The sequence below is a fragment of the Aythya fuligula genome, chromosome W (genome assembly GCF_009819795.1).
Source record: "Aythya fuligula isolate bAytFul2 chromosome W, bAytFul2.pri, whole genome shotgun sequence".
Lineage (NCBI taxonomy): Eukaryota > Metazoa > Chordata > Aves > Anseriformes > Anatidae > Aythya > Aythya fuligula.
In genome coordinates, this window is record NC_045594.1 from 4,011,346 (window position 1) to 4,024,557 (window position 13,212).

The 13,212-nt window shown below is 45.9% G+C and overlaps 1 protein-coding gene across 1 annotated transcript in view; it reads left to right on the forward strand.

Moving 5' to 3' along the window:
• The window catches only part of LOC116501269 (E3 ubiquitin-protein ligase RNF38-like), a 129,204-nt gene that overhangs the window by 63,196 nt on the left and 52,796 nt on the right, over positions 1-13,212 (forward strand). The window lies entirely within an intron of this gene.

Sequence of the window (13,212 nt, forward strand, 5' to 3'; positions counted from 1 at the left end):
CCAGGTCCACCTGAGCCACTTCAATCTTAGCAGCCTGATCCACCTTCTGGTTGTTTTGATGTTCTTCAGTAGCTTGATTCTTGGGCACATGAACATCTACGTGGCGTACCTTTACAACCAGGTTCTCCACCTGAGCAGCAATATCTTGCCACAATTCAGCAGCCCAGGTGGGTTTGTCCTTGCGCTGCCAGTTGCTTTGCTTACATTGCTGCAACTAACCCCAAATGCCCACAAGGCAATTGCTACCATCCATGAATCCGTAGAGAGATAGAGAACTGGACACTTTTCTCATTCAGCAATGTCTAAAGCCAGCTGGATGGCTTTCACTTCTGCAAACTGACTTGATTCACCTTCTCCCTCAGCAGCTTCTGCAACTCGCCGTGTAGGACTCCATACAGCAGTCTTCCATCTCCGATGCTTTCCCTCAGTATGACAGGACCCATCAGTGAACAGGGCATATTGCTTCTCATTTTCTGGTAGCTTGTTGTACAGTGGGGCTTCTTCAGCATGGGTCACCTCCTCCTCAAGTGATATCCCAAAGTATTTGCCTTCCGGCCAGTCCATAATCACTTCCAATATTCCTGGGCGACCGGGGTTTCCTATTCGAGCCTGCTGAGTAATCAGTGCAATCCACTTGCTCCATGTAGTATCAGTTGCATGATATTGCTTGATATAGTTGCATGATATACAGCTTGTTCTTGATGCCATCTCCAAGGAATTGGAAGAGAAGAAGGTTATGAGGAGTAGTCAGCATGGATTCACCAAGGGGAAGTCTTTCTAAACCAACCTCATAGCCTAATATGATGGCATCACCAGTTGGGTAGATGGGGGGAAAGCAGTGGATGTCATCTACCTTGACTTTAGCAAGGCTTTCGATACTGTCTCCCATGACATCCTGATAGCAAAGCTGAGAAAGTGTGGGATAGAGGAGTGGACAGTAAGGTGGGTTGAGAACTGGCTGACTGGCCAAGCTCAGAGGGTGGTGATCAGCGGCACAGAGTCTGGCTGGAGGCCTGTGACTAGCGGTGTTCCCCAGGGGTCGGTGCTGGGTCCGGTCTTGTTCAACATTTTAAACGACGACCTTGATGAGGGAATAGTGTCCACCCTCATAGAATACGCTGATAACATAAAGCTGGGAGGAGTGGCTGATGCCAGAAGGCTGTGCTGCCATTCAGTGAGACCTTAACCGCCTGGAGAGATGGGCAGGAAGAAACCAAATGAGATTTAATAAGAGCAAGTGTAGAGTCCTGCACCTGGAAAGGAACAACCAGATATATCAGTACAGGCTGGGGGACAACCTGCTGGAGAGGAGCTCTGCGGCGAAGGACCTAGGGGTCCTGGTGGACGACAGGTTGACCACAAGCCAGCAGTGTGCCCTGGTGGCCAAGAAGGCCAATGGGATCCTGGTGTGCATTAAAAGGAGTGTGGCCAGCAGGACAAGGGAGGTGATCCTTCCCCTTTACTCTGCCCTGGTCAGGCCTCACCAGGAGTTCTTTGTCCAGTTCTGGGCTCCCCAGTACAAAAAAGACAGGGATCTCCTGGGAAGAGTCCAGTGGAAGGCCACAAAGATGATACGGGGCCTGGAGCATCTTCCTTATGAAGAAAGGCTGAGAGACCTGGGCCTGTTCAGCCTTGAGAAAAGAAGACTGAGAGGGGATCTTATCAACGTTTACAAATATCTTAAGTGTGGGAGACAAAGGGATTTGGCCAACCTCTTTTCAGTGGTTTTGTGGGGACAGGACAAGGGGCAATGGCCAAAAAATGGATCACAGGATGTTCCGCAGCAACATGAGAAAGAACTTCTTCACGTTGAGGGTGACAGAGCACTGGAACAGGCTGCCCAGGGAGGTTGTTGAGTCTCCTTCTCTAGAGATATTTAAGGCCTGTCTGGACGCCTACCTGGGCAACCTGCTCTAGGGAACCTGCTTTGGCAGGGGGGTTGGACCCAATGATCTTTCAAGGTCCCTTCCAACACCTACAGTTCTGTGATTCTGTGATTCTGTGATATGTAAAGGGGGTCCTTCCTCTGAACATCCAGCCCAGTACCGGCAGTCGGGGTGCCAGGAAGAGCTGCGCTTCAGTACTGACTACTTCCAAAGCAGATCGAACTCCTTCACATGCTGCCAATATCTCTTTTTTGGTTGGAGGGTAGCGGGCCTCAGATCCTCTGTATCTCCGACTCTAAAACCCAAGGGGTCGACATCGAGTTTCCCGGGGTTCTTTCTGCCAGAGGCTCCAGTTGGGGCCGTTCTCCCTGGCTGCATTGTAGAGCACATTCTTTACATCTGGTCCTGCTCACACTGGCCCAAGGGCTACTGCATGAACTATCTCATGTTTAATCTGTTCAAAGGCTTTTTGTTGCTCAGAGTCCCATTTGAAAATATTCTTCTTACATGTTACATGATAGAACGGGTTTACAATCAGACTGTAATTTGTAATGTGCATTCTTCAAAACCCTACGACTTTGTCACGTTAAGGGGTGTAGCCGATTAACCTTTACGGGTCTGGTTGGGTTCAGGGCACTGAACTACAATGGTCACAGATTCTCCAATAACGTATAACCGCCCTTACTCTAGTCTCGTTCAATGAGAACTATCATGGCTAGGAATAATGCAGTTAAGTGCAATTTAATACAGTAACAGGCACACAGATTCTTTGGATTGCCGGCGATAATTTACTGTCTGTAAAAACAAGTTAGCATGCATGAAATACACAGGTGCACAGGGGAAATTAACGCATTAAAAAGGTACAAAGACTCTATAGAGATTCCTAAGTTTCCACAGAGACACCCAGTATAACCAAGTGTTCAAATCTCACCCAAAGGCATCCCAGTGGGGGGGGGGGGGGGGAAGAGAGGCTCAGCCCGTCGACTGATCCCTGGGGTCAGGATGTCCTTGAGTTTATCTATTCCCTCATGATGGTATCTCCCCTGACGATGGTATCTTCCCTAATGATGGTATCTTCCCTAACATCCCCTCTCTCTTAGGCCAATTTATATTATTTTCTATCTTTTAGGTGGAGCTTGAGTGACTCTAGTCAAGCATTTCTTAGTTATGGCTGTTGAAAAGTTTTCCTGTCTCTGTTAAAAATATAGTCTCTGAGAAATTCAGAGCATATGCTCAGTGAGGGATGGTCGCACATTGGAGGCGGGTAGCTTTTGGGATGGAGGTGTGTTTTGGTATTATAATGATATTATAATGAGCAAAAGAACACTAGAGTACTGCATTTGTCAAAACATGACAGGTCCTTGGCTCAGGGTAGCAAAAAGTGCAGCTTATCAGTGTCGGTATGCACAAGAACAATCGAGTCCCCACCTGGTCACAGAGCCTAGCCGTGGTGTCTCCACTCCACTCTATGCCCAAAATGACACTTAGAGTCAGCACACCAGGTACCCCCAGTTTCATTAACATCTAAGGCTGGGGGCCTAGGAAATGCTCAGGTAATGCAGCTATGCCCTACCCTGAAAGTCTCTTCAGTGCTGTACATTTTTTTTAAAATGTGAATATTAGTTTTATTTTCCTAGTTACTTTAGGCAATTGCACCACAGACACCTAGGAAAGTTTGTGGTTTTTTTTTTGCTAGTTGGTGGAGACATAGCTGTTATTTTTAGGTTGATCACATTCATTGAGATTTGAGGGCATCCATCTTGACATTTTATTCCTAAAAACTGGATCTCTCGTGCAGGTCCTTTGACTTTATTTTGTTTTATGGCAAAACCGGCCTTCAGAAGGATTTGGACTATTTTCTTCCCTTTCTCGAAAACTTCCTCTGCTGTGTCACCCCACACAATAATGTCATCGATGTACTGCAGGTGTTCAGGAGCGCAGACTGGATCAGTCCATGGCAAATGGTAGGGCTGTGTTTCTACCCCTGGGGCAGCCGATTCCAGGTGTATTGGACAGCCCTCCAAGTGAAAGCAAACTGTGGCCTGCACTCTGCTGCTCGAGGGATGGAGAAAAATGCATTAGCGATATCAATTGTGGCGTACCACTTGGCTGCCTTCGATTCCAGTTTGTACTGGAGTTCTAGCATGTCTGGCACTGCAGCACTCAGTGGTGACGTGACTTCGTTCTGGCCTGTTTTAGGGCTTGGCATGGCCTCTGAGTCTGTCTCAGGGGTTGAACTGTCTGCAGGGTCTGTCACTGGGGCTATATTGGTATCAAATGCAGCTTGGTAAGCATAGGCCAAGCCCCAGCACAATGCATTGATTTGTGTCTCTTTGGAATTGCCAGGGTGATGACACACCTTTTTCAAACATTCTGCCAGTTTTTTAGGATTTTGCAGTTGTTCAGGGGTGAATTTCCAAAGCTTTGGAGGTGCCCACTGCTCTAGGTGCCTGCCCATATTCTTCCACTCTCCCTGCCACTCATACCTATCCTGCCTCAGGACACATCTCTGGTTGACACTCTTAAGTATTTGTTTAACTTTAAACAAAACCTGAAGCACATTCAGGAGACATAACGATAAGAACATGCTGGTCTGAACATCCCAGGGATTTTCAAAGTTTTGAAGAGCTATCGTAACTCACCTGGAGGAGAAGAGGGGAGTAAAAGAGAAATGGATAGTGAACAAGTAGGAAAAAGTATCCCCCCCGTCTCCTCCTGTTGCAGGAAGAACGGCCGAAAACATGACAGACACTAGTATGGTCAGATCATGCTCTCCCTTTATTACCCGAATAGCCTGACTTTTATAGCAAACTTAACAGGGGCGGATAGTGTCTCACACAAGATTATTGGTCAAAAGCACTCAGACAAACAACTGCAAGAAAACAACCCCACCTGCAAGAAAACAACCCCCTTGTGATTAGCAGTCACGTAGATCCCGTCCTTGAAGCCAGCTGCTGGCAATAATATTTTTCTAAATTCCTCAATCAGGCGATGTGGGACCACTGTCATGGGAACTTCTCATAGTCGTCCTGGTAGCTTGGTTTGCTCAGCTACAGCAAGTCATGGCCTCCTTTCTGTTTCAAAAATCCCTCAACACCCTCCATAGATTGGCTTCCTGAAGAAAAAGCATGAAAGGTGTAATTATTAATATTTTCTGAGGTAGGGTTTCCAAAGTATGGAGTTGACGGCAGTGCTGGTCCCATAACAATAGCCCTTCTTTCTTTTTTGAAGGATGATGTGGCAATGTGATGTGTAGGTCGCCTTGTCTTAGGTGCCCCCTCCAACTGGGACGGGTTTTTATCTACTTTGTCATTCAGATTGTCTTGTTCTAGTCCTTCATATCGATTATTTAAGGGTAGATGAGAAGGTGAGGTGGGCAGAGAGAGGGCTCGCCTACCACCCCGAATAGGCACCTGCCTCCATTCCCCCCCTTGATCTAGGTCTCCTCCCACTGCCTGGCCGGAGGAGGGAACCTCCGTCTTCTGCGTAACAGGAGACGCCTGTGCCGTGGCAGCCTCGTGAGCCTGCCTCAGAGAGGGTAGAGCGCACCTCCACCAGTCAATTTCCCTCTCTGATTCCCTGATGCTCCTGAGCCTGTTCACCTCCTCCTGGAGCTCCGCTACCTGGCTGAGCAGTTCTTCAACCTGGGCACACCTCCCACAGGCATACCCACCACTGCTGTCGGAGACCGACAGAAGGCTGGGGCACACTCTGCAGCCCAGGACCTGGACGGCTGCGTGTTTCCCCGAGCCCTCCGTCTGAGTAGCCACACTGGCGACCGTGGCTGGAGATGCCGCACGAGATGCGGAGGCCACGGTTTTCTGCCTGGTCGATACCATGGTCAGGTTCTACGCAAGCAGGTTACAAGCACCGAAGGGAGAGGCAGCTGCAAAAGAGCGACGATGGGCCCCTCGCTCGCCCTGCCCGCGCGAACTGCCGCGCAAACTGCCACGCCCTTCGACGTGCCACGCCCTGTTTGCCCGTCCTGGTTGCCGCGCTCCTGGTCGCTCGCGCTCCCTAGGGGCAACTTTTAAACAGCCTGGGAGGGGGCGCTGCTGGCTCCGCCCTCGCCTCGTCAGCCTCCCTCGCGAGGACAGCCGGGTCCCAGCGGCTCCCCCGAGTGGCCTCGATGCCGGACAAAAAGCCCTGCTCGCCTCGGTCCCCTGCTCCGCTGCAGAACACGTCTGCCCCGGAGCCGATCGCCTCAGCAAAAGGCGATGTTTTGGTGGCAGTTTTCCTTCCGTCACCAAAAATTTTAAACTGAACCACTTCATGGTCACTATGACCGAGACGGCTGCCAATTGCCATGTCCCCCACAAGACCCTCTCTGTTTCTCCAGCAACAGATCTAGTTGGCTCCTTTAGCACCTGCACCAAGAAGTTATCATCTAGGTGCTTCATGAACCTCCTGGACTTGCTCGTGTCAGCTGTGTGGCACTCCCAGTTGACGTCTGGCAAGTTGAAGTCCCCCATAAGGACAAGGGGAGTTGATCTTGAGGCATCTCTTAGTTCTGCAAAGAATAATTCATCGGCATTGTCGTCCTGGCCAGGTGGTCTGTAATAGACTCCCACAACGACATCCCCTTTATTTTTTCATCCCTTAATCCTTACCTAGAGGCTCTAAACTTTGCCATCGCCAACTTGAAGTTCCACACAGTCCAGCCCCTTCTTCACATACATCGTCATCCCGCCACCTCACCTACCCTGCCTGTCTCTCCTGAAGAGCTTGTAACCAACTATTGCGACACACCAGCCACAGGACTCATCCCACCAGGTTTCGCCTATGCCTATGATGTCGTAGCTGTAGGACTGGGCCAAGACTTCTAGCTTGTCCATTTTATTCTTCATACTGCGTGTTTGTGTAGAAGCACTTCAAATGCGCCTCCCTACACGCAGCACCTTGTGGAGCAGACCAAAAGACTTTACTAGCACACAGTCCCTCTGATTCTAGCACACCATCCCTTAGCTTATCACTGGCGTGCCTGTTTTTTTTCCCTTTCCCCCTTCGACTCTAGTTTAAAGCCCTATCTATCAGCCCTGCCAACTCCAGAGCAAAAATCCTTATCCCTCTTTGAGAGAGGCATGTCCCATCTGGTGACAGTAGGCCTGGTGTCGCATAGACCTTCTCATGATCGAAAAACTCAAAGTTCTGCCTGTTGCACCAGTCCCGAAGCCACGTATTAATGTGATGAGTCTGCTTGTCAACATTGATCCCCCCTATCAGAAGGACAGAGGCAAACACAACCTGTGCCCCTGAACCTTTAACTAGTTTCCCTAAAGCCCTAAAGTCCCTTTTGATCGCTCTCGGACTTCTCGTTGCTACCTTGTCATTACCAGCCTGAAAGACCAGTAGCGGGTAGTAGTCGGTCGGCCATACCAGGTGCATGACTTTCTTAGCTAAGTCTCTCACCCAAGCCCCAGGGATGCAACAGACTTCCCTGTGGGTTGGGTCCAGTCAGCGTTTTGGGCCCTCTGTCCCTTTCAAAAGGGAGGTCCCCATGACAATAACCCTTCTTTCTTTCTTGACAGAAGATGTAGCAATGCAGGGAGTAGGTTGCCTTGCCTTAGGCACCCTCTCCAGCTGGGACAGGCTTTTGTCTACATCGTTGTTCTGACAGTCGTGTTCTAGAGCCTTTATCTGTGAAAGCAACATAATTGACGCTCAGGACGTATGTCTTGACACTGAGCAAGGTGTTTGGCACTTTGAAATTCATCCAAATACTAGTCAAAAGACTGTGCTTATATATTGGTCAAGGCTGTCCATGTTTAAGAACTGCTTGTGCTTTTGTAGAAGTAGATAAGGAGAATATAACTCTCCCTAGCAAAAATCATTCTAACTTTTGAATTTGTAACTTTGTTAGAATTGTCAGGTGTTATTTTTATATTTGGCACCAGTGGTATCCCACCAGTTGATCAAGTCTAACAATACAATGTAAACAAGATGCTAGTCATCACTGGTGGGATACACTTTTCGGGTGGTCGCCAACGGCAAATGGCATCCTCAATACATTGTGTCACCCAATCATAGTCATATTGATCTTAGTAGGTATAAGTCTTGTATTGTCTGTAATTATACTAATCTGGAACTGGAGAATGTTATACCAGATAGCCATGCTGACTTCTTTGTTGCAAGTCCATGGTATGGCATTAAGTTATCAGTACCAAGTTGGGAATCTTTGCTGTGAGTAAAAGAATTTACTAATCTTCTAGAAAAGGGGGGACTGAAGCCAGGGATAGAAGAATGGGGGCTTGCTTAATCGCTTTAAAATAGATATAGTTGAGCGTCTTTGCTTACTACTGTGAAAATTAACCAAAACAAGGAGTCTCCGAGCCCCTCACAGAAGATGTTTCCTGACAAAAATGGGGAACCTGTCTCAAAAACCAGCTGAGACCGACCTTGTGGTTTGGACAAGAGCCAAGGAACAGCTGAGTCTGTACAAAGGCAGGGGGTCAACTAGTGGTGATGAAGAGGAGTTATCGGACTTCATCCCCACGACCTTTCAGAACAGAGTCCCCCATGATGATAACCCTTCTTTCTTTCTTCTGTCAAGACAGAAAATGTAGCAATGCGGGGGGTAGTTTGCCTTGCCTTAGGCACCCTCTCCAAATGGGATGGGCTTTCATCTACATCGTTGTTTTGACTGTAATGTTCTAGAGCTTCATACCTGTTATATAAGGGTAGATGGGATGCCCAGCCTATCCCCGAGCAGTGGTCTCCCCCACCCTAGGCAGCTCTCCCATATAATTGTTCAGCATGACACCATATTGTATGGAATACCCCTTTGGCCAGTTCAGGTCAGCTGTAATGGTTCTGTCCCCTCCCAGCTCCTGCTGTACGCCCAGCTTGTACGCTGGCAGGACACTGCGAGAAACTGAGAAGTCCTTGGCTTAGTGTAAGCACTGCTCTGCAACAACTGAAACATCAGCGTGGTATCAACATTATTCTCATCCTAAATCCCAAACACAGCACCATACCAGGTACTAGGAGGAAAATTAACACTTTCCTATCTGAAACCTGGACAGATGCACCAATGTTTTTAGTTGTTGTAGAGCAGTGCTTACATAGAGCCATGGACTTTTCTACTTCTTATGCTGCCCTACTAGCAAGGAGGTATTCTTAACTAATTGTTTAACCTTAGATAAAACCCGAAACACATTCAGGAGACATAGCAATAAGGACATGCTGGTTTGAACATCCAAAGGATATTCAAAATTCTGAAGAGCTATTGTAATTAGCTTGGAGCTTAAGAAGAAGACGAAGGAGTAAGGGAAGATGAAGAAGGGGAAAGTGTTCTCCCTTGTATCCCACACAGACTGGCTCTCCAAAGAGAAAAGGTATAGAGTGTAAGTGTTAATAGTTTCCAAGAGGTAGTTCCTGAAATACAAAGATGACAGAGTAGAAATACCAGATTATGCTCACAATGGGTAATTTTATCATATCAGAAAATAGTGTTGCACAGTACAATAAAGTGATAAAACTAAAAGAAACCTTAAACCAGCCCCAGAGATGATAAACAGAAAAAAGGACCATTCCATTCCCTCTCTACCAATCTGGAAACCGCAGATTTCCGTCCCTTTGATATGATATGGTATGTTGCATTTACCACCTTCCTTTCTTCTTTACCATAACAGTAATTTTTAACTAAGTACATTCAAAAAGTCGCTGCTTCAAAGAAATTAAAGAACTTGAAGAACACAGATCAAGACTCGTCAGTTATGAACAGCTTGTGATGGCTGTTCCTGCCTAAAGATTGTACTCAGTATCTGTTCTTCTATTTCCATCTGACCTACTTTAGTTCAGCCGGACACTCTGTGAAGTGAAAGCTTGTGAATGATTTTGGTTGTCAGGGACTGTCACTTACTTATTTTATACATAACCTAGCACAGTGTATGGAAGAAAAAAGTTGAAGTGCATCTTCAATATAGGTATTTAACAATTTATATGAAGTTCTGTTGGGATACTCTGAGGTTTGATAAATTATTTTTAAATAGCTCTACAAAGTAAAAAAAATATTTTGCTTCTGATGTTGCTGCTTTCAGAGAATTTTTGTTCTACCCGACTGGGGTAGAAAAACATCAAAGAATCAATGCAAAAAAACACCAACCCTGCATTCTTCTATTTCTCTCTAGAAGTAGCCTTAAAATAAGCTACTCTGAAGATCAGTGTTGATCATAATTAGGAAATCTGCTTAATTGTTCGTACAATAAATTGGTACTTGAATTAGTAACTCTACTTTCCTCCTACAATTCTTGTAAACATAAGTCCTTGCATATGTTTTATATTGCAGTCATTGGGAGCATGTGCCAAGGAAGGTCATGGAGCAATTCATCCCAACTTCCATCACACAGCATGTACAGGAAAACTAGGTGATCAGACCCAGTCACCATGGGTTTATGAAAAGCAGGTCCTGCCTGACTAATCTGACCTCCTTCTAAGATGACCCACTTAGTGGATGAGGGAAAGGTTGTGGATGTTGTTTATGTAGAGTTCAGCAAGGCATTCGATACTGCTTCCCACAGCCTTCTGGAGAAACTGGATGCTCACGCTTTGGACGGATGTACTCTTTGCTGGGTAAAAAACTGGCTGGATGGCTGGGCCCAAAGGGTCATGGTGAATGGAGTTAAATGGGGGTAGCAGCTGGTCACAAGTGGTGCTTTTCAGGCCTCAGTATTGGGGCCAGTTTTGTTTAACATTTTTATCAATGATTTTGATGAGTGGATTGAGTGCACCCTCAGTAAGATTGCAGACAACACCAAGTAGGGTGGGAGTGTTGATCTGCTTGAGGGTAGGAAGGCTCTGCTGAGCGATCTGGATAGGCTGGACCGATGGGCTGTATCCAACTGTATGGCATTCAACAAAACTAAATGCTGGGTGATGCACTTGGATCATAATAGCTCCATGTAGTGGTATAGGCTTGGGGAAGGGTGGCTGGAAAATTGCCTGGCAGAAAAGGACCTGGGGGTATTGGTCGACAGCCACCTGAACAGCCAGCAGTATGCCCAGGTGGCCAAGAAGGCCAATGGCATCCTGGCTTGTATCAGAAGTAGTGTGGACAGCAGGACTAGGGAAGTGATTGTCCCTTGGCACTGATGAGACGCACCTTGAGTACTGTGTTCAGTTTTGGGCCTCTCACTACAAAAAGGGTTTCAAATTGCTGGAATGCATTCCAGAAGAGCAACAAAGCTGGTGAAGGGACTAGAAAACAAGTGTTGTGCAGAGCAGCTGAGGGACTGGAGCTGTTTAGTCTGGAAAAGAGGAGGATGAGGGGAGACCTCATTGCCATCTACAACTACCTGAAAGGAGGTTGCAGTGAGGAGGATGTGGATCTCTTTTCTCTGGTGACAAGTGATAGGACACAAGTTGCACATGGGGAGGTTTAGATTGGGTGTCAGGAAGAATTTTTTCATGGAAAGGGTTGTTAGGCATTGGAACAGGCTGTCCAGGGAGGTGGTGGAGTCACCATACCCATACCTAGAGGTATTTAAGAGATACGTGGGCATGGTTCATATATGCATCAATTTTGTGTTTGTTTTTTTTTTATTCCATTTTTTTATTTTTATTTTAAGTATGAAATAACATCTTTAGAGTCATAAGTAGAATACTACAAAGAAAAAAGAACGTCTACTGCCTTAAGTATTATCTGCTCTAGGATTAGAATCAGACAGAGGAAAGAAAATTGTCCTAATGCAAAACATTAAATGGGTGGATCATTATTAGAATAATGTAGAGGGGGACAATGATACAATCTATGAGTATGACTAATCTATGACAGACTATGATACAGGCATGAGAGCATTTGAACTACTGTGGTAGTACCTTTCTCTGTCTCCTCCACCCCTTCTATCTTCAGTAGCAAAACTGGATCCAGCTTGAGAAATGTCAGGGTTACGTAGTGAGTTGCCAACAGGTTTCAGAGTTGTTTGATGATAACAAAGGTAATGCTGAAAGCTGAGAATCTTTGGTTCTGTTCCAGGATGTGTTGAAAAGGATGTGCTCTAGTTGTCACAGACCTTTTTTGTTTTGTTTGTTTGTTTGTTTTTTTGTGTGTGTGTTTGTTTTTTTCCTGCTGTTTGGCTCATTCAGCCTGCTCCATACTCAGGGTAGCACTTCCCATGTCATTTGAACATGCAATGGATAATTTTGTTATTTGTGAAGACTGAAAGGCATGTTGTAGAATCAGGTGGGGGACTGTAGGATAGTCTCTACTTAGTTTGTTCTCAGACCAAATTTATAAGAAATGCCATGTAAGTCACTTCATAAAAACTTTTTTTAATGGCCAAGTTTTTACTTGTGTGCTTCATGAATATATTCTCAAATCCCAAGTCTCTAAATTGCTTACTCTAACTAAGCAGATGTTCTAGCTTCAGTTGATCTAAATGTCAGTCACCAATCATAAAATAGAAATATTACCACAGTTACAACTTGCTAGGGTCTTCTAAAGGTAATTTTTGTGAAGCACTGGGGTGTAGTGATGGTCATGTGTAAGAGCTAAGGAAATATTTTAATAGCAGCCTATTGTTTTGTCTGCTGTCACTAGGTGAGCCATTGTTCTTTACCCTGGATATGGCAGGAACTCTGGGGGAATCTGATCATGTGATTAAAGATTCTTGTGTAATATAAATAAGTGGAAGTCAACTAAACTTTGCATTCTTGTTTTTAACGTTTTTAAACCCTACAACAAAGGGTTTTAGTGTTTCTGAACCCTTAGTTCAACAGGGGGAGTGCAAAGTCCTGAAACTGTGAAGGAATAATCCCAGGCACTAGTTCATGATGGGAATCAACCAGCTGGAAAGCAGCTTTGCAGAAAAGGATCTGGGGGTGCTGGTGGACAACTTGAACTTCCACCTGAACATCAGGAAACACTTCTTTACTGTGCAGGTGATGGAGCACTGGAACAGGTTGCCTAGAGAGGTTGTGGAGTCTCCATCCTCAGAGATATTCAAGAGCCATCTGGACATAGTCCAAGAAAATCAGGTCTAGGTGAGCAGGGAGCAACCTGCTTGAGCAGGGAGGTTGGACAAGATGACCCCTAGAGGTCCCTTCCAGCCTCAGCCATTCTGTGATTTTGTGAATCGAGTGCTCAAATGTCTTTTTAAAAGGTTTTGTGAAGGTAATATTTCTTTTTAAATGCTTCTTCTGGTTTCCTCTTTTGTGTTAAGCTCTACTTAAGTACTCTTATATTGAAATATGCGTTAGTGCTTTTTAGGGCTTTCAGCAGTTTTCTTAATGATCATATGCCACGCTAACATACCTGGTTTAGCAGAACTTTCCAGCATAAAAATATCCTTACTATTGAGTTCTTTGTGCTTCCTGTTATAAGTGCCAC